Below are 21,917 nucleotides of genomic sequence, written 5' to 3'. Positions count from 1 at the left end.
CCTAACCTCCCCCTGGGGGTGCCTAACCCTCCCTCCCCCTAGCCTAACCCTAACACTACCCGGTGGGTGCCTAACCCTAAGTCCCCCCTGGGAGCCCTAAACCTAACCCTCCTCTCCCCGTGGCTGTCCGCTGGCGGCGCCCGGCATCCCTTCGATCGGGAAGCTTGGTGTCGGTCTCCTGGCGTCTGAAAAATGACAGGCGTCTATATTTAGACGCCTGTCATTTAACCCTCGCAGCGATAATGCAGTCGGGAAGCCGGCTGTCGGGCTTTCGTCAGCTGGTTTCCCGATTGCATCCCGTCTATACTTAACTTTCCACTGCAGAAATCACCAGGAAAATGGCGCTGACTCCATTTTCCTGGAGTTATGCCCATGAACCATGCTCATATCTTTATTGTTGGTCTGTCCTTACTAATCTGCTCAATAAAATATTCAATGAGGTGCAGCTAGACGTAAAGGTGCTACAAATCAGCAGCCACCTGGTGACGTAAGTGCTCATTGTGGGGCATTATTTTTAGCATTGATAAGTTAGTTGAAAGGGGTTGGGTATGGGATGCTGGCAGTCAGGCTCAGGGCAGTCAGAGTCCTGATGCCAGGATCCCAACAGGGTTAACATACCGACACTTGTTGGTCGGAATGCTAACCCTCCCCCTCTCCCTACCCTAATCCTCCCTCTTTGTTGCCTAACCCTAACCTCCCCCCTAGTACCTAAACCTAACTCTCCCCCCTTAGTGCCTAACCCAAACCCTCCCCCTAGAGTCTAACCCTAACCCCCAAACCCAACCCTCCCCCCATCCCCGCTACTTACCTCCGGCATCCCGACCACCGAGATGCCGAACGCATTCCATTAAAAAGCTGGATATTATGATTATTGCAAACAACAAATGGAGGAGGCCATTTTTGTGGGTTGAGCCAATTTTTCAAAAAATGCAGCCTATCAGGTCACTAGGAGCCAGTGACATCACGGATGAACTTCAAATTCTCGGTGATGTCACGGGTCCCTAGTGACCACGGCCTGATTTAGAGATGGACGCAGTGTTGATGTTGATTAGCGCCTGCCGTTGGGTATCTCAGTACAGATCCCATAAGCATTTGCATAAAGACGCATTCGCGCTGCAGAAAAAGACGCCGGTCACGGCTGCATTAGAGGCCACCTCCGAGTCAGGCCCCTAATAGCCTGCATTCTACGTAATATTGGTTCAGCCTACAAGTAGGTAGATCGCGGACGGTGCCCTTTAAAACACATTTTCATGGCACCATTGAAGATGTTAATTCATGATGACAGCTCTGCTTTAATGTTTTTTGTTTTTTTTATCCCGATACTATTTTTATTAAATCATATACAATTATTAACGGGAAGAAAAATATATTCTCCTACGGAAAGTGTCTGGCTGAAAGGCAAAGTCTGAGATAAGCTCTTAGAGTATCCTAAAGTACAAATCCTCAATCTCAGATGCTGGAGAGGAATCTAGGTCAGCGTTTTCATGCAAGGAAGACGTCGTTCCATTTGATCAGGAAGAAAAGCTCATTTGAACGTCTGTCAGACATTATCGGTCTTTCCAACACTGTGAACTCAATACCGAGCACCCTTTGATAATATGACATAAGAGAGGACACGTAACAGTGCCGTAACCTTTTGTAAAATGAAAGGGAAATTGGCATGCACTTTAATTATCTCCACTAAAATGTATTTCTCCCTCTTCATTGCACACAGGAATTCTATGCGCATTGATTGCTTCAGAATAATGCATCGATAGGTTGTCGTTTTTCGTAAACTGACAGGAACAGTGGGCCTGATTCTGAGGCGGAGAATTTTAAACACAATGGGAGCGAGCACCCGATGTTTTAAATCTGCGCTTGCAATTGAGGCGCAATGTGTTTGCGTCTCGATGGTGACCGCCGGGGAAACACAGGGCCTGATTCAGACGCAAGTGGCCGTTCGCTCATCCGCCGTATGAGCGGAAATATTTAAATTCAAGCGCTTGCTCGTAAGTTCACTGGTAGCTAATTTTCCGCCCCATAGTCTCCCAACCCCTCCTCTAGCTAGCAAACGTTCAAAATAGCGACCGTCCGTCTCCTCTTTGGTTTCAGGGAACGCTCGCACAAGTCAATTCCGGAAGTGGCCCTGTCAGTTTTCGATTGCCTGCTATTTCATTCTTCAAACATACTTTAATCGTTTCATAGCAATCACTATATTAATTACCTTAATTGCTATTCACATGTTTTCAATCCTGTTTTTTTTTTCATTGTCAATAAACTTTAATCTTGTCAGTGTGTGTCATTTGTACCGCAGAATACGTACAGTTTCACCAATGGGATTGTTTTTCGAATTAAAGGTTTTTTGGAATGATACTATTGTTTTCCATTGTTTTTTATAGGCATATTTTAGTACTTTAATTTTTTTATTTAAATTAGCTTACGCATGTCACTGCATCAAGCCTATCTAACTCACATTATATTTGTGAGGCTGTAGGTCACATGACTCATACAATAACCAATAGAATGGTTCCTGTTAATTTACAAAGTACATTAGCCAATCAAATGTTTTCTAGGGCCTTTATTAAAACTGTTTTGTGTAAAAAAAAATCATTGCCATCATGAGAGCCTCCGCGTTTTGTAGGCGTGAGCTCCTGGTCCTCACAGAGGTGATGGACCAGAGAATCACCCATCATCCTCCCCCCATCACAAACCTCCGCAAGCGGATGGCGTACGCGGAGGTGCGCCGCCACCTGCGCTCCATCGGCTATCGCCGAAATATCGGCCAACTTGAGCGCAGGTGGTCGGATTTGCGCTGCCGAACCCCACGCCTGCTTGCACGTTTGCGTTCCAGATTCTGGAAAGTAAGTGTTTATGTGTTTGTATATATTTTTTGTTTTATTTTTTTTTGTGGCCCTACCTGCGTGTGCATGTTTCCAATATAGCCGTGTTTGTGTTTTTTGGCCCTACCTGTGTGTGTATGTTTCCAGTATAGCCCTGTTTGTGAATTTTGACCCTACCTGCGTGTGCATGTTTCCAGTATAGCCCTGTTTGTGAATTTTGGCCCTACCTGCGTGTGCATGTTTCCAGTATAGCCCTGTTTGTGAATTTTGGCCCTACCTGCGTGAGCATGTTTCCAGTATAGCCCTGTTTGTGAATTTTGGCCCTACCTGTGTGTGCATGTTTACAGTATAGCCCTGTTTGTGAATCTTGGCCCTACCTGCGTGTGCATGTTTACAGTATAGGCGTGTTTTTTTTTTGCTGTTTTTTTTGTAAAAAAAATATAAACGAAAAAGCATTGTAATTAAATATGTTGGTCTCCATCATTTAGGGGCCGAGCGGATAATGAGACGGCGCAGACGGGTGTCTCGACCCCTATCCCCCACTCCCACCCAAACATCCTCTGCCCACTCTTCCCCAAATTCCCCCTCCACCCCAGACCTTGCCGCACGTCAGTCCCCTCCCTCTCCTCACCTTACCATCCCTCCAACTTCCCCCTCCCTTCAAACCCCCCCTCTCTTTTCCTCACCCTCCACTTCCTCCCAAATTACACCTCCTCCTTCCCAGAGCCACTGGCCAACCTCTGAAGAGGAGGATTTCAGTGCCCCAGGCCCAGGCACCATTTTGTCCGGTATGTTTACATTTTAAACTATGGATTTTTTATGGTTTTTGTCATTTGGTTTGATGTTGTCTTTTTGCCTGTTCAAAATAGTAAAGCAGTTCCAATGTTTTTGATATATATCTTCGTGAAACAATGTCAAGGATGTTTTCCCCTTACACATATGACACATGTCCAAACACTCACACTTGTGTCTTTCATGTTAACGCCACCCACAAATGTTGTATTTTTTCCCCTTTGTAGTTTTTTTTAGTTTTGTATTTTTCTTTTTTTTTTTTTGGGCCCTTATTTGTTTTGAATCTGTTCATTTTGCATTCCTTTTGTTTTGGGCCTGTTTTGTTTTTTTTTGTTTTTTTTAACGATAGTCTGAATTGTTAGATATTTTAAAAAATATAAATGAAGGTGTCATTTTACTAATCCACACATTTTTTTTACCCACAGAGGAGAAGAGGCGGAACGAGGCATTGTCTGTGGGCTTAATGGAGCTACGGGGCCATGTCGTAGCAATGCTGGTCTCCTTGGACCATATTTTGGCGAGCCTGCGCCACTAATGTTGTTTTTTTTGCAAAAACAGTTTGTTTAAAAATAAAGTTTATTTTGATTTATTTAAGTCTCATTCCTTGTGTGTAAATCTTAGATTGTTGAACCTTACATAAGTCTACTATTTGTCCATGATTTTTAAAGTAATGTAAATTTGTTTGTCGAAAGCTCAAGTAAGTATGTAAGCTTGCACATTAAACACATAACAATACCAATAGGTTTGGAGAAGTAACCTCAAAATGTGATTATTTTTTGGTGTGGGTAATGTTAAAATTAAAGCTACCTGCTTAGGCCTACAATTGCAAACATACTGATTCACCATAATACCTTTGGTGTTTGTTTTTAGCAACAAAGCAGGGTACTAAACTTTTCCAAATAAGAAATTACAGTATTAGGCATTAAGCAACTTTGCATTTTTAGAAACAGGTTACACTTGGTTGTAATTTACAATGGAAATGGTTAGTTAACGTCAAATAAAATTTTAATGCACACAAATTATAAACACCAAGTGAATAGACACAATAAATTCAAACATTCAAAACACACACAAGTCAAAACCACACCAAAACCCCCCAAAAAACACAATCAGGAACTGTTTGAAGAAGTAGCATGCCAATATGAATCCACAAATGAGGAGAAGAAATCATTGTTCCCGAAGTTATATCCAATGTGTCCACATAAAGTCATTTGTGTTGATCAGGTAGTAGGCATGTTTTTTTAGGGTTATTTGAGGGATTAAAAACAACAACAAAAAAACAGTTAAAAGTGTACTTTAAAATATTACATGTCTACATTGTGGCAATTTTAAAAATTAAGAGGAAATAATTACCTAAAAAATCTGGCCACAACTTCATCGCGTATGGCCCCCCCACATTCTGACCTCCGACCAACCTCGGCGGGGCCGTCCTCAGGCAAGGCATCCTCTGGCTGCATTGGGACACCACTCCTTATGGCGATGTTGTGAAATATCCCACACAGGACCACAATTTTCGAAACCATAGCCGGCAAATACATGAGGTCGCCACCAGAGCGGTGGAGGCATCTGAATTGGCCTTTTAAAAGGCCGACACAGCACTCCACCACCTGCCTGGTGGCTGTAAGTGCGGAATTATACTGACTTTGTGGCCCTGGTGTGGGTACCAAATAAGGAGTGAGCAGCCAGGGCGTGCAAGGGTAACCACTGTCTCCTGTGAAAATATAAAAAAAAACATCAGGACCATTGTGTAACAAGCTTTGCATTTGTTTCAACAGAAGGTTTCAACTTACCCAGAAGCCACGCATCACCAGCTTGTAGGTTGTTTAATTTGTGCCAAATCCCTGATTGCCGGATGACGAAGGAATCGTGCACTGCCGGGGAATTTGGCATTCAGGGACAGGATCTGGAGGGAGGCATCACATACCACCATTACATTCATCGAGTGAAAGTGCTTTCAGTTCCTAAATATAGCCTCCAGCCTTGCTGGAGGCTGAAGTGGTATGTGAGTGCCATCCACAACCCCTATGATGTGTGGGAAGCCAGCTATTTGGTAAAAATTAGTCTTCGCCACATTAAGGGAACCCATATCCAATGGCAGTTTAATAAAATGATGGAGGTGTTTAAAAAGTGCCTCCATCACTGCCCTCAGGATCCTTGAAAAGGAGGATTGGGATATTCCAGCGACTATTCCCACAGTGGTTTGAAAGGATCCTGAGGCAAAAAAATGTAACACCGACATTAATTGCGTAAGTGGTGGTATTGCTGTAGGACTGTCAATTTGCCGTTCAAGATCACTCTCTATTAATGAGAGACTGTCTATGATGATTTGTGGCGGAAGACGGTAGCGCCTTAACACCTCATCATCTGGCATTCCAAAAAGGGTGACACGTGTTCTATATATCTGGGGCCTTGCACGCCTACGAGGCCTACGCCTGGGACGAAGTTGAGGTTGGTCGGGTTCTGGAACCATGGCCAATATAATACGACCAACATCAACCTGAAATGTTAAGCCAGGTAGTTATTGTTTTAGACAAATGTGTTATGAAAAATATACTTATCTTTTCCAAGCAAACCAAAGATGCTTACAGGCCTGGGACGTGTCATGTGCAAACCAACCTACATTTCAAAAGTAGAAAATATTTTTAAGATTAATTTAATAAACTATGATTGTAAACAAATTTCGTTTTCGAAAAAATAGAGAAGGGAGCACACATTAGTTCTCAAAATAGTACGCTACATTTAGTGGTAAGACATGATTTTACACAGAGAAATTCAAAAAACATTAGTTCGCAAAATAGTACGTTAATTTTACATTTAAAAACAAAAAAAACATTAGTTCACTAAATAGTACACTACTTTTACAGTTAAAACCACTAAAACATTAGTTCGCTAAATAGTATGTTAATTTTACATTTAAAAACAAAAAAACATTAGTTTGCTAAATAGTACGCTACTTTTACAGTTAAATAAGGACACATTAGTTCGCTAAATAGTACGCTACTTTTAAGGGGGAGACGCACAGGTCAGGGAAGTTTGGCTGAACTAGGAGGGAACAAGGAAGGCTGGCTGGACTAGGGGGGGACAGGGTAGGGAGGGCTGGCTGGACTGCAAGGGGGGTGGGACAGGGATGGCTGGCTGGACCAGGGGGGGAGACTCATGGCAGGGAGGGGGGACAGGGTAGGGAGGGCTGGCTGTACTGGGAGGTGGGTGGGACAGGGATGGCTGGCTGGCTGGCTGGACCAGGGGGGAGACGCACAGAGCAGGGAGGGCTGCATGGACTGGGGAGAGGGGCATGGTAGGGAATGCTGTCTAGACTAATATAGGGACAGGGAAGGCTGGCTGGACTAGCTGGGGAGGCTCAGGGCATAAAGGGGAGGACAGGGTAGGGAGGGCTATTTGGAACAGGAGTGGGAGCACAGAGCATGGTCAGGCACTATGTAGTACCTGGATTGCACTTCTTCAGTTGGTAGCTGGGATCAGCGCTGATGGCATATCAGGATCATATATGTATTGCTGTACCCACCGGCATTTTACCAGGCACCGGACCCGAGCCAATCAAAGCTCGCGGACCGGCAGCCAATCAGGAGTGTCCACTCCTGATTGGCTGCCGGTCCGGGAGCTTTGATTGGATGGCGCCGGGCGCAAGCCAATCGAAGCTCTCGGACGGGCAGCCAATCAGGAGCTGACGCTCCTGATTGGCTGCCGGTCCGCGAGCTCTGGCTGGCTCGCGGCCGGCAGTGTTTTTTAAATAGTTTGCTAAATAGTACGCTACTTTTACAGTTAAATAAGGACACATTAGTTCGCTAAATAATACGCTACATTTAGTGGTAAGACATGATTGTTCACAGAAAAAAAAAACATTACTTAGTGAAACATATGCTAAGACCAACACATCGAATTTGTAAATTCATGAAACCAAAAACACTTACCAGAAACAGACAAATATCCCAAAGTTATAAAACGTCACTGGGTCGCTGCCAAAATAACTGTAAAAAAAATATATATATTAAAAAAAAATTTAAACTATTTACTATTATTTTTTAAGGTGGTTTTTTGAAATACTTACTCAAAACTTCAAATAAAAAAGCCTAAAAATAAACAAAAATGCTAACGGAAAAAAAACAAGTAGGAAAAAAAGAAAAAAGATCAAAAAAAACAAGTACTCCTTCTACACAACCACAAATCACCAACAATCCACTACAACGCAAAACCTCCAACAATCATAACATGCCACCTCGACTGGAGTCACACCAAGCCATAAATAGGCTTTATTTTCCCGCGCAAACTGGGGCCAAAAAAAAAAGGCAGCCACAATTTACAAGGAAGGAGATGGAGGTTTTGGTGCAAATGTGCAATGACAACCTGGCACAGGCACCAAGGAATATGGGTGCAACCCAGAGATGGAAACTATGGGACGACATAGCCAGTGCTGTCAATGGTGTGGGTGAGTTTGAACGTTCAACCCGGGAGGTCAAACGCCGGTACGTAAAAACTACATTTTAGTAAAAAGTGTTTACAGGTCAAAATACTGCAGGTATAATGCCAAATTTTAAACCAACAGATGGAGCGACTTCAAATATCGGCTTAAACAAAAACTGGCTGATAGGGCTAGGCATGCAGGGGGGACAGGTGGGGGTCCCATCCCTGTGTCACTTGAGCTCACAGATTTGGAGGAGCTGGCCCAGGGGTGTGTGCAGGATGAGGAGGTGTTTGGCGTGTCGAACATGGATACCGACATGCCAGACTTTGCGGCTCCTCATGTTGCCCCAGGTAAATGTTGTAATGTTAACAACTCAGAAATGTGTTTTTGACAATATCTAGATTATAATTTTACTCTTTTCTCTTTTTTCTCACAGAGACACAGGCGGATGAGTCTGCTCCAGAGGTGAGCTTTGGCCGCAGAATTTCTTCTGGCTCTGCAGGGGAGGAAGCAGTAGATCCGGCTGGGGACCCTGTGGCAGACAGTCCAGGGCATTCCCCCTCGCAGGCAGTGGCCCTCCTCACTGATCTCAATGGTAAAACGGAAAAGCAGACCGAGATTCTGCTGAGGATGGACGCCAATCTGCTACGGGTGGCGGACGCCCTGGAGCAAAGTGCTGCAGCCAACGTGACCATTGCAAAGGCCCTTGCGGAAAATACTGGGGCCAACGTGCGAATAGCAAATGCCCTGGAGCAGCTCGTTCGCCAGCACATGTTGGAGCTGGCCTCCCTTCCTGCCAGAACATCAGGCCCTCCACCTCTGGCACAACAACAGCCATCCCTCCAAATGTGCCGAGCCCCTATGCCTAGTCCAGAGGCCACAACATCTGCCTCTGGCCAGGCCAGCTGAAGGACTTCCTGGACCCGTTCAGGCTCCCTCCAACCCCCGGCCAAACGGCCTAAAAGGCGATGACAGCACTGACTAATTTCCCCACAATCCATCTCTGTGTTTGCCCCATATTCCTGCATGGCAAAAACCTCCCTCTCCTTTCCTGTGAATTGTTTTTATTTGTTTATTTGTGTTCAAATGCCACTTATTTTGTTGGTGTGTGGGCAAAATTATTTGTAGATTTTGTCCGATGAAAAAAAATATGTTTACTTTAAAAAAAACTTGAAACAAAAATAACAAAAATATTAATAAACTTTGGAAACAAAATTGCAAAATTCTATTGTTGATTTATTCACAAACTGGTTAAAAGGTAATCCCTCTAACAAACTTACAAACAGTACAACGGAAATAGAAACATTTCATATTTTGCCTAAAAAACAAGGGTTAAAATCAATTTATGAGTTTTAATTAACAATTATCAAAAAACAAAAGGACGATTGGTTTCTTGGTCAAAAAATAAAATAGAAGAAAAGCAAGAAAAAATTGTTTGCCTACAAAATAAACACTTACAAATATGTAAAAAGCACTCAAAAAACCCAAACATTTGTTAGCTAATTGATTGTATGCCCCAGAAATTAGCAGCTGAGTAGTTCACCTGCGTTCGGTTTTTAGCTACTAAAAAAGGTCTATTTGCTAAACACCTTACAAGCTGTTTAGCAATTAAAAGTTAATTGGTTTGTTGCCTCACTTGATTAATCGCAACACCATCGATGAGTCCAGGGAAGTACGAGGAGACCATCGTCATTGCGGTAGACTAGACCAGACCACAAGCTGAGCGAGCAGGCTTAATGGAAATTGGATCACACAGTGACGTGTACAAAATAGCGTCCACATTGGACGTTCACACAAGATAATACACGTACGCCCAAAAAACGCCTTGCCACGCCTGCGTTTTCTCATCTCCACCCCCGTTACCACCCATAAATGGAACAGTCTGTCAATCAAATGACATAGGTCACTTCCTGTTCGCTGTGTATACGAGCGAACGAAAAATGACCGCAATGATCCGGCCGCACATGCGCAATGAGAACCGGATGCATGCGTGGTTTAAAACAATCGAATGCGTACGAGCGAACGGCTGATAGCGTCCGGCTCTGAATGAGGTCCACAGATCAGAATTGCATGGAGATCCATGGAATTGGAATAGAAATTCCTGGGCAGCAACTAGGGGTTGGTTTTGTGGGCAGGAGTCTGGGCTATCATGTAGGGTTCATGCCGGTGTTGGAAGATGGCACCAGCGGACATGTACCATCGGGCATTCTGATCAATTATAGGGGTGTTTTAATGTCCGATGGTGCGATGGTCTGATGTTGCGGCCAATGTCAACTCAATGGTGCGACTATTTGCGCACCACCGCGGATTAGAGACAGCCCATCGGATCAGCAGAGAGCCCGTCAGCTGCGGAATGAAGGAGATATTTGCAGTAGCGGCTGTGAGGAAAGTCACGGCTGCTACAGACTTAGCGCCAACCTCTGCACCAGGCCCAATATCTTTTGGGATTTTAAATAAATCGTAAAACATATTAAATTAATAGATAAAAACTGTTATAGATATTGATTGTCTCACTAAACATTTAAATGATGGAGATTTAGAGCCGGATTAAATGAGCCGCAAAAAGTCGCGTTTTGGCGAAAAGTTTTTTCATGTGTAAATTTTTTGCACAAAAAATGCGTATTGCGCAATTCTATTGTCGCTGTTTTTGCACGTGCGAATTCTCCATAGACAAAATCTGGTGAACTGTTTTCACCATCTCAGAGCATGTGAAAAGTTGTGCAAAACCCATATTTTGGGCAAAAAATGTGGGGACTTAGGGCTTGATTCCGCTACCATTCGCAACTGTGATTATGCACGCAATCGGCCGATAGTAGCGTTTTCTTTGGCATGCGTATGCATCGTAGTGTGCGAACCAGCAGTGACTACGCAGACCCATCGCAGAGTGATTGACAGGAAGTGCCGTTTGTGGGTGGTGACGGAGGGGTGGTCGGGGAAACGCAGGCGTTCCAGTGCGTTCGCACGCCGTTGTAGGGGCGTGCATAAATTACCCATTGCTATACCCCATGCCGCCTGAGGCCTCATAGCGTGCGTGGAAGTTAGCAATTTCTGAGTAAGGTCAGGGCTTGTGCAAGTGTGCGAGAGGCTGCGATGGTACTCGATTGTACCGATGGTTATGCAGTCACGCTAAACATTACGGATGAGTGTAAGGTAAAGTGGTCGTCCCTGTGTAGCGCTGTGAGGGCATTGCGATCACAATGGCTGAGCAAACGATCACAGTTGAACTGCGTGCGTAATCGCTATTGCGTTCGCTATTGCGATCCATAGTGAATCAGACCCTTAGGGTGGCCATATACGGTGAGATTCAAAAGTTGGTCAGATCAGTTGTACGATCCCTTGAAAATTCTTCCCTTCAGATACAGGACGATTTGTATTTAAAATGCAACTATTTCACATAGGCCCTGATTCAGAGCCGCTCGTAAGCGGATGCTCGTTCGTTCTGACCGATGTTCGCACATCTGCGCATGTGTACGGATTTTAATACGCATGCGCGAACCAGTCAGTGCGGCCGAAAATCGTTTGTTCGCTATATAGCGAATGCCTGCTATTTTGAGTGACAGAAGGAGGCGCATGTGGGTGGTAACAGGGGAAGGTGCTTGAAAACGGGGGTGTGGAATTAGATCGCAGGCGTGCTTAAAGGTCAAAACGGGCGTTTTAAGGGAGCGCATAATTAATACAGCAGCGTCATTGACCACGTCACTTGGTTTTTTTTTACTCCGAACTGCTCGCAAAATAGCGGTTGAAAAAACCAGCCACAAGAATAGCGAGCAGTTCATACGCTGTTCGATGTACTCGATTAATCTAATAAATAGCGGACATGGCGTATGGTGCGAGCGGCAAGGGGGCATATTTTTCAAAATTACAACCGCAAGTTTTGCTCGCTCGTTCAGACTTAGAGGCGTGAACAGACCGCAATTAGCGAACGGTTCATTTGAATAGCCACCCCTTGTTTTAGAATGAACGACCGCAAATAGCGAGCGGCTCTGAATGAGGGCCATAGACCATACGATTTGATCAATCACATCACATAATGTGTGTCAATTCCTACACGATCATTTGAGATCTCTCTGCAAAACCATCTGATCTGCAATCCAACTAGACGACGGCGGGGATGCGCATCGGGGACGCAGAAGACGCAAAATACAACTATTTTCAAAAGATTGGTCTGTCCAACCTGTAGAAACTGCCCAAATCGTGTGATCAATCATCCCGTGTATGGCCGGCATAAGTTCAGAACCCTTTGGACACCAAAATGACAAATTCGGCAAAAATAATTTTTAGTTAGCTTAATTTTGCCAATAATGACATGTCAATTTTGGAGTAAAAATTTTTTAAAGAAGTGTAAAATGGATGTAAAGTAGCGGGTCAGGTACTTTGGGGGGCTGTATGGATGGAACATGTGTTTTAAACATTGCAGGTGGGTGCACCCGATATATTTTTATCATTTTTAAAAGTGCACTTTTTTTGCTCAAAAACATTTTAATGTACCCCCAATTTAACAGCAGCAACTATTTTGTCCAAAAAAATATTTTTTTTTAATCATTTTTCTACACATGCAAATATGCATATAACAGCCATTTGACACAATTTAAGAACCCCAAATACTTTTATTAGGGCCATTAATACACTTCTAAGTTAATTACCTATGTCAGGTACCTATTTTAAGGGGTTCGAGATAGATTTCCCCAAATTCTTCTGTAGTTTTTGCTTGTTACTCCAAGAACAGTTTTCGTGCAAATGTGTTTTTGCGTCTTTTGTAATTGGATAGGGTGAAATTCTGGAACGCCTATAGACAAAAGCCGCACAAATATCATACGAAAACACACGAATTGTGCAAAAATGTCTCCGACGTTAAGTTTTCACTTTTACTCGTCTAATTGAATTCCCCCTTAGGGCCGTATTCAATTAGAAGCGAAAAGCCGAGATCTGCGAAAAAGTATGGCCGATTGTGACTTTTTGCCAGTCAGAAACATCTACGTATTCAATTACAAATACTTTTCGCGTACGTGGAAACTCAATGCAATGTAATAGGCAGAAAAGATTTGCCTCTGAATAGCAGGAGAGAAGAAGTGCATTTTTTTTATTTTGGGGTGCAAAGGTGGGGAAACCACTCAGAACCCTTAGGACAGCCCCCCCAAAGGATAACTGCATAAAAAAAATAAAAAAAGTGAGGAACACCCCAAAAAAGTACTTTAATTTTGGGGGCGAAAAAGTACAAAGTGGGGGTACGAGCATAAAAAGTAGCGAAATAGACTTCTTCGGGGTCTGTAAGTATGGGTGAGGTGTTTTTAGGATTGTAGGTGTTTGCAACAGGTGCGTTTTTCAATTTTTTTAAAAGTACACTTTAGCGACTTTAAAAGATTCTAGCACCCATTTTCAAGTACCCCAAATTGACAGGACTACTTATTTTCTCCAAAAAAACGGCTTTATGCCATTCTTCACCACTTGTACAAAGACGCTAATTAGAGGGAATTGTACCAACTTAAGTACCCTAAACAGTTAAATTAGGACTAATCGGGCACTACTACATTGATCCCCAATGTTTCTGCATATTTTTGGGGGGTTCAGGATGATTTCCCCGATTCTGACACCACTTTCCGCCGGGTTCTGACTTCACGTGTCGCCGTTTTTGCATCATTTGGAATTGAATTTGGCGAATAGCTGGGAAGCGCACTGTAAGTTTCCACAGCCAAAAGGCGCAATGTAGGCGAAAAGTCCGGCAGGCGGAACTTTATCGCGGGTGCGAAACTAATTGAATACCGTCCTTAGGGACATATTCAATTGCCAGCAAAAAGTCTCAGACTTTTTGCATGCCGGAGTTTTCGCCGTCATCGACAGTTTTGGCACCGGAAGAGTATCGTGCTCTTCACCGCGATTCAATTGCAAAGGATGCGAGAAAGCGTCCCAGCGAAACTGAGATTGGCAAAAAGTACTGTCAGATTTGGGGAAATCAGCCTGACACCCCCCTAAGGATGTACTGACATGGTGGATCACTCTGGATACCTCCAAGTAGGCCTGCTGAAGATATCTGGGGTGCTTTAACGCTCTCAATTGGTGCTATTTAGAGTGTTTGCACAAGTGGTGCAGAATAGCATTTAGCATTTTTTGGGGCAAAATAAGTAGTCCCAGCAAATTTGGGGTACATGAAAACGGGTGTAAGCATGGTTAAAATTTGCTAAAGTGCGTTTTTAAAAATCCTAAAAAACGCACCTTCATCAAGCACCTGCAATCAAACACACAGGTTTGGCATACATGGGGGACCCCCTGGAGTCGATTTCGCTAGTTTTTAAGTTTGTCCCCGAACTTTGTTTTTTTTCGCCCCCAAATGAAAGCACTTTTTTGGGGTGTTCTAAAGTATTTTATTAACTTCTTTTGACAAAGTTTACCTTTGGGGGACTGTCCCAGGGGTGTTCCCGCAACTTTGCACCCCAAACCCCCAATTCTGCACTTTTTTCCGCCTCCATTCACAGGCGAATCTTTTCCGCTGGCTACAAGGCGCAGACTTTTCGCACTGGTGGAAAGTCTTTGCAATTGAATACGGGGGAAAGTTCTCACCTGGCGAAATGACGTCACCGTTTGCTGCAGGTCCAAGAGAACCAACTGTGTAAGTTTTAGAATGAAAATGCAAATAAAGAGAAAATAAAAGACCTGCGCAGTAGGAATTACCACATAACATTTATACAAATGATTTAATAAGTAACATTCCTAAAAAGTATATATTGTTAGGATACCAAACTATCTCAGATAAATACTTTAGCTAAAAAGTATCTAATTGTGGGTAGTCACAAAGGCAAAAAAGAAATGTCCAGTATTAGTCTTTAAATAAATAATCCACAATGAAGGAATCAAAGCAAAGTACCAAAGTAATGCAGCAATCTGCTAAAACAGGGATATACCTTCTTCCTGTATTAAACGCCCATGAACCAATTGTTAACAACACCACCCAGGACAGTGATATGGATATATGGATCCGTATTTAGAGAAGGAGGTGTTAACTCGTTAGTCTTTGGTGGTGGGAAAATCTAAGCCCCATTAATAACAGGCGGGTAGCCGATGACTCACAGGGCCTGATTCAGAGCCAGACGCTCTGATAGAGCGCTCGCTCTGAATCAGGGCCAGGCTATCTTTTTTTTAGAGCGGCCCCCTGGCTGCTCGCATAACTGTGGGTTACCACCCACAACTATAGCGAGCGGCCAGGAAGATGGTCGCGATGGTCAAGACCATCACGACTATCGGGCTTGCAACGAGACCCTTGTGGTAGGGTCTCGTTGCCGCAAGCCCCAGAGAGATTTCGGCTCTAACACATGGGAACGCCTCCGTTTGGGCAGCCACTCCCCCGGCCCGCCCACCAAAGGGGGCGTGCTGTCACTCAACATCGACAGCACGCCCCCTTTGGTACGAGACCCGGAGCGATCCGGGTCTTGCGCATGCGCATGACGGAGCCGGCTCCGTCGTACGCATGCACTCTGGGCCACCATCGACCCGGTTGCGAGCGCTCAGCGCTTGCAACCGGGTCCGAATCAGGCCCATAGTTCCTCCGTATAGTCCCGGAATTCTGGTATTAGCAGCGAGTGGCCAGGCACTTGCTGTGACCAGTAGGAGGGCCAGGGAGGTAAAGCACAGGCAAGTAACAGGTCCGTCCGAGCTTCCTCGGATTCTGTGCTGCACGGTTTCTCCAATTGACGGGTGCAAAGGACATGGAGAGTCGGGATAAAAAGCAATCATGTTCTCCAGCATGTGGGACAATTAGGTAATGGAGCCCTTAAAGTGTTTTGTCACGCTCACGTGACTTTCTCAGACGTTTCTGTTATGTGCTAATTCCTACTGCGCAGGTCTTTTATTTTCTCTTTGATGACCGCAGATACATCAGAGAAGCCGTCTTGTGCGTCCTTATTTTGCGCCGGGAGTGATGCTTCCTGGTCACTGCGTATTTATGCCAATGCCGCAGCCAATGGTACTCATACAGAGACGCCCACAAGCTGGTGCGCTAATAAGATGCTGTGTGTAGTAAGACGCATCTGTTGCCCCATCGGACAATGCACCAGCCCCATGGAGGCGCAGATTATGTCTGAACATGGCTGCCTGTGTCAGTGGAATTGCATCTTATGGCGTAATTAGCTGATCACAACACGCCCACCACAGGCTGAATGCCCCCGTTACCACCCAGAAATGCCCGCAAAATTGCCTTTCTCAATTTGTTCTGCAGCTCCCGAGACGATAATCATCGGGATGCAGGAGCAGACTGAAAGCATTGGCCGCTTGTGCCCGGCACCTTTGAATCAGGCCCCCTACGTGTAAGCCACCATATGGCATCTTTCATGGATGTCAACGAACACTCTATATACCAGGGCTCGACAATTCCCAGGGGCCAGGTCGCCATGGCTACCAGATTTTGCTGCCTGGCTACCAGATTTTGCAGTGAGGGAGGAAACAGATCCTCATCAGCTCTAGCGGAGATTCATGCCTATAGTATTGTGGTGTTCATATCATGCACAGGAGTGCATGTGCTGAGTGTCGCCTGAGGTGACTGCTGTGCCTGTGTCCGTCCCGTCCTGCACTGACGTCTGTCCTATTCTACGCTGATCTTCCTGTATGACCTGGCTGTCTACTGTCTCTTATCTCTGGCTCCATAGAGCTCTCCGGTAGTAGGGTCTATGCGTGGCCAGGGATGGTGGAGGGGCTTCAGAGGGATAGTGGTGTGACCACGAGGGGAGGGGGGTTTTGTTGTACTGTATCCATTCAACTGTGACCATTTTGTGGACTAGTATAGTGTGTATAACAGTTGCATAACACACAGACCTGTGCTCCTCACTCACTCCTGTAATGTTTTTCTGGGGGACGGTGGTCTGGCTCCTACACTTACATCCTGGCTCCTAGATTTTAGAAAAATTTGTCAAGCCCTGCTAAATACTGTATTATGCTATACTAGCTGTTGTCCCAGGAGTAGCTTGGCATTCCACTGCGGCAGGCCCCAGACATCTCCACCTAGCTGCAACGCCATTGGGTGGGCAGAGATTTTGAGGTTTTTTTTTTTTTTTTACAAAACCCTGGCGATATGAGCAGGTGCCGTGTAAATTTGACCCAACGTGACTTGTACTGTTACTTCATTTTTATCAGCATTTATATTTTATAGATTGTGGCGGCGACTTGAACTGTATGTGACCCCTCTCCCTTGACTTCCTTCACCTTAAAAGTAGTTGGGGCGTTAGTGGCCCATGAAGAGATCAGACCCCACGAAGGAGGGCCCAATTATAAGCAAGCCACAAGCTGAGCTCTCGGTTGGCCTCACCCATGATTCCGATCATGATACTACGTCCACCGGTGTTCATAGACCCTCAGGGCTCTGCTTCAGGTGAACTCAACATTGAGCTGTCTCTTGAGGGTGCTCATATCATATTCTTCTGGACCTTCAATATTCCAAGATGGAGTATGTCAATTCCTGAGGCGGGAACCCCCAAACCTCAGGAAAGTCAGAGTGGGTGGGATTTAGTTTTCCTTAATGTGTCACCACATAGGTAGAAAGGTCTGGCAGTAATGCAGACGGGCTATAGTGTGCCCCTTGATCTATCATCACTTTTTATATTTTGTATGTCTGCCAGCAAAGTAATCTTTTAAATTGCCGGTGGAAGACATTTATAATTTATTTACATAGTTTATGGGATGTGGTGGAGCCTTTGGAGCTCTGCCGGAATGAAGAGTGGGATTGTAGGCGTCATTATAAACTTAAGAGTACGTAAAAAAAAATAAGTTAAATAAAAGACTGCTTAAATAGTAGAAAGGGCAAACACTACATAACAACCTGGCTAGATTGCGTCTTGTCAGGTTTTCATCTGTATTTTAGGTTTTCGGGGTTGAATACAAGTAGACAGTTTTCAAACCTTAGATGATATTTAAGATACTGAAAAAATCCAGTAAAGCTGCGTATCCACTTGCCGACTATGGAAAGACAGTACGATTACGGCATCGTAATCGTACAGTCGTTCCTGATCCCCTGTAGTGCCTACACTGAACGATATGTCGTTCAGTGTAGGCACCCTCCCTCACCCCCGAACATGACCAATCTGTCGTTATAGGCAGATTGACCGGCATGTTCGGGCGATGATTGATGTCGGAAACGACTATCGGGAGCGCGCATCGCTGGTCGTTTCTGACATTATAGTTTACAATTAATGAGCGATTGAATGATTATGATGTCGTAATCATTCCATCGCTCATTAAAATCGCCTAATGGATACGCGGCTTAACACTGACATGCACGCTTGGTATTGAAAGGCTGAAAGATCTGTTGCAGTGCCTATACTGTTAGAAGTTCAATTTTATTTCTGGAACTTTGTTCTGCCTCAAACAGAATACGCTACAAAGTTCCCGATCCATTGTGACAGCAGAATCTTCCGCTGTGCTAACCTGACACTGGAGATTTTGCAGTTTCTTTGAAAGCGTCCAAAGACGGTAGGAGAGGAAGAGGCAACGTCTCTTAAGGTCAGTGCAAAGGGCGACATAGAAGCGGCGACTAAAAGAGTATTTATATCTAATTTTAATACTCTGTGATGAGGAATGAATAGTGTGAAGGCTGATGGAAGGAATTTGCAGACACTGCAATGACAAAGGAACGTGTAGAACTAGTCTGTCTCTCTCCCTCTCTCTCCCTCCCTCTCCCTCCCTCCCTCGCTCTCTCTCTCGCTCTCTCTCTCTGTCTCTCTCTACACATTGAGGAGGGGCTGAATTAATAAAAATAGAAGCATGAAATTTACTTTTCCAGCATCTAATTACAAAACTGTAATACTACTTAACGGTCATATTGAACATTATTTCAATAATGGAACCTTCAAATTGACAATCAAAAAAAAAAGTCAGTCTTTTTTATTTTAATGTTTAAGATTTGAGAATGGCAATATTAAAGTTATCCCAGCTGATGTACGCGGTTTCACCCGGGTAGACCTTAGATATTTACTGTTTCCATTTCCATCTGACCACTTCAATAACACATTCAACCTTCAACTCTATAGTAATGCATCCCCACCCTCACTGCTATATGAAGACATTACCCTCTCTCACCTACTGTATGTACCAGCACATTCCACTACCTCACCTCTGTAATTGACACAGATGTAGCCACACTCAACGTTGACATAGCAAAGCATCAGCCGGGCTGCGACTAGCTGCACGCCGGCCTTCACTCCGTAGAAGTCTATGGCGTGCGCATGCATAAGCACGTATGTGTCATAGATGCGGGCACACTAGTTGCGGCATCCATGCCAAGATGGGTACGCATTGCGGGAAGGATGAGTGGATGAGCGTGGCTACATCTATGCATTATGGGAGGAATATACTGCCCGATTTTCATGTTTCTAGTTCCAGCGGTTAGGGCGAGTCAGGACATCTGATTATATATACAGTATATATATATATATATATACATTAGGGATGTGCAGGCTCGGTTCTACTCGGTTCCCATACATATATATATATACAGCCCATGGGTGCCAGGGATAGCCCTGGGCTATCAGCCCCAGCTTGAGGTTCCCTGGAGAGGAGGACCCCTTTATCGGAGGGGACCCCACCTCCCCAGGGATCCCATTAGGGCTGACTAGTATGGGGTGCTGAATGCTTTAGCCGGGGGACCCTGTGAAACAGGTCCCATGGCTGCAGTAAGAGCCTGGTGCTGGTTGTTGAAAATACGGGGGACCCCTTCATCATTTCCCCCCCATATTTTCACAACCAGGACCGGATCACACAGCCCAGAGCTGGTTGTGCTTTTAGGGGGTGGACCCCACTAATAGCTTTTACCCACAGAAGCATGCACGGTTCTCGCTGATCTGTGCATGCTTCTGTCAAACTCACACCTTGTAATGAAACTCACATTACAAGGTGGGAGTTTACCTGCAGTTTAACTCGCATGCAATCACTTGTTAGTCAAACTCGCACCCGCAAACCCTTTTACATTCCGCCCTCGGCCTCATCCTATACTCATACTGTATCAGAGATGTCAACCTGACACATTCTTTTAGGTAACAGTTGTCTTCACTAATTGAAAAATAGGCAGTAGGCAGATAAACAAAAAAGAGAATCATGGCTACTGGCAGGGGCGGATTGGGATGGAAAACCAGCCCGGGAAAATTATAGAAGCAGCCCTAATGGGGGTGGGGTCTGCTGAGGGGGTGGGGTCTGTCGAGGGGACGGGGTCTGTCGAGGGGGCAGGATCCCTCCTCATAGGGCCCGATTCTGAGTTGGACACAGTTGCAGCTGTCCTTGCATCTTTTGCTGCAGTTGCGTCTTTAGGCTAATGGCGCTTCAATTGCCTTTCTGGTGTACATCCGTGTTTTCCAAATTTCTACAGACCCTGCAAATACGCTTTGTGCATCTTTTGACGCCACCATGGGTTGCACCATTAGAACTTTCACCAGGCCTCTGCTAGGCCAATATGAGCAATTCAGTGTCTTTATAGCCAACCCTCTATAACCACCCAACATATTTCTAGTACACTTTTAGTGCAAAACACATTGGCCTACACAAGAAAAAAAATAGTGTGAGCAGTGTACATGGGCCAAAGGAGGGAGATGGTGGGGGGTTGGCGGTGGGTGTATGTCCCAGGGCTGAGTGGTACTGTATGTCTAGGGGGCCTGGGGCTAGGGTGGGTTATATATAAAATCCTGTGTTGACCGGCACCCCTAACAGCTTTTACTGGTGGTACAGTATGTTATATATATATATATATATATATATATATACACAGTACACACACATACAGTGTATATAGAAATATATATATACTGTATATGTATATATATATATATATATATAGATATATATATCTACACACGGTGTGTATATATACTGTATATATATATATATATATATATATATACATACAATATATGTATATATATATATATATATATATGTTATACATGTCTCATATAAATCACATACAGTATATAAACTTACTTTGATGTTATATATTAATATTCCTTGTTATCCTACCTGCTGCCCAGCACACAATAATGACAGCAATAATGGGCAGTTCGCTGAGCGCTGGCATCTGCTGCCTGCCTGGTGTGGTGTGACATCTATGGGAGGCTGGAGGCGGGCTTCGGAGGGGCTGGAGGCGGAGCAAAGGCTCAGTCGGACATTTTTTTTTCTACTATGCTTCAGGTTCTGCCAGGCGCTTCACATAAGCTGTGCAGCTGCCCTACCCTATGGGCTGAGCGGCCGCCGGCAGCTGAAGCCCTGATCGCGGCAGCACAAGCCCGGGGAAGGGGTCCAGTTAGAGAAGGGTAGGCTGAGCGGCTGCTGGCCACCAAAGGCACTGGCCCAGCGGGAACTGGCCCGGCATCCCGGCGACCCAATCCGCCCCTGGCTACTGGCACCGGGCTGATTTGCCCTGGGGGAGGAACACATTTTTGGGGGCTTGATTTATTTACAAAGATTTCTGCCCTATGCCGTGAGCTGCCATGGCTGGGGCTGGCTGACATTATAGGTATGGATGTACTAAGCATCGCAATGCCGATGCAGTTCATACTTATTGGGTAGAAACCGGCTTTAATATGTACATAGAAATGCACAAAGGACAGCTTTACCAATAAGAGTTGTCCTTTGTGATAGAGAGACTTCTGTGTTTATGATCTGTGCACCACAGGGAACAATGGGAGGGATCCTCCATTCAATACAACTCCCAACATACATGTCCTACATCACTAAACCCTTTTCAAATCCATACAACACCCAACATACATGTCCCACATCATTTACACCTCTACATACCTATTCCACATAATTTTACATAAAGCTGTCCACATATATGTCACCTGAAAAAAAAACGACGTCTTTCTTATCTATATTTTCATATTTAAAAACCTCTACATACATTATTATTCATTAGGAGGGGT

The 21,917-nt window shown here is 44.6% G+C and overlaps 1 protein-coding gene across 1 annotated transcript in view; it reads right to left on the bottom strand.

The window, feature by feature from the left end:
* LOC148503040 (cyclic nucleotide-binding domain-containing protein 2-like) overlaps positions 1-21,917 on the bottom strand; it is a 338,546-nt gene that overhangs the window by 234,863 nt on the left and 81,766 nt on the right. The gene's annotated exons all lie outside the window — the stretch shown is intronic.

Source organism: Taudactylus pleione, unplaced genomic scaffold, assembly GCF_031769625.1.
Source record: "Taudactylus pleione unplaced genomic scaffold, aTauple2 ptg000478l, whole genome shotgun sequence".
NCBI lineage: Eukaryota > Metazoa > Chordata > Amphibia > Anura > Myobatrachidae > Taudactylus > Taudactylus pleione.
Note: the sequence above shows the minus strand (reverse complement) of the source record. Positions and strands in the feature narration are given on the sequence as shown.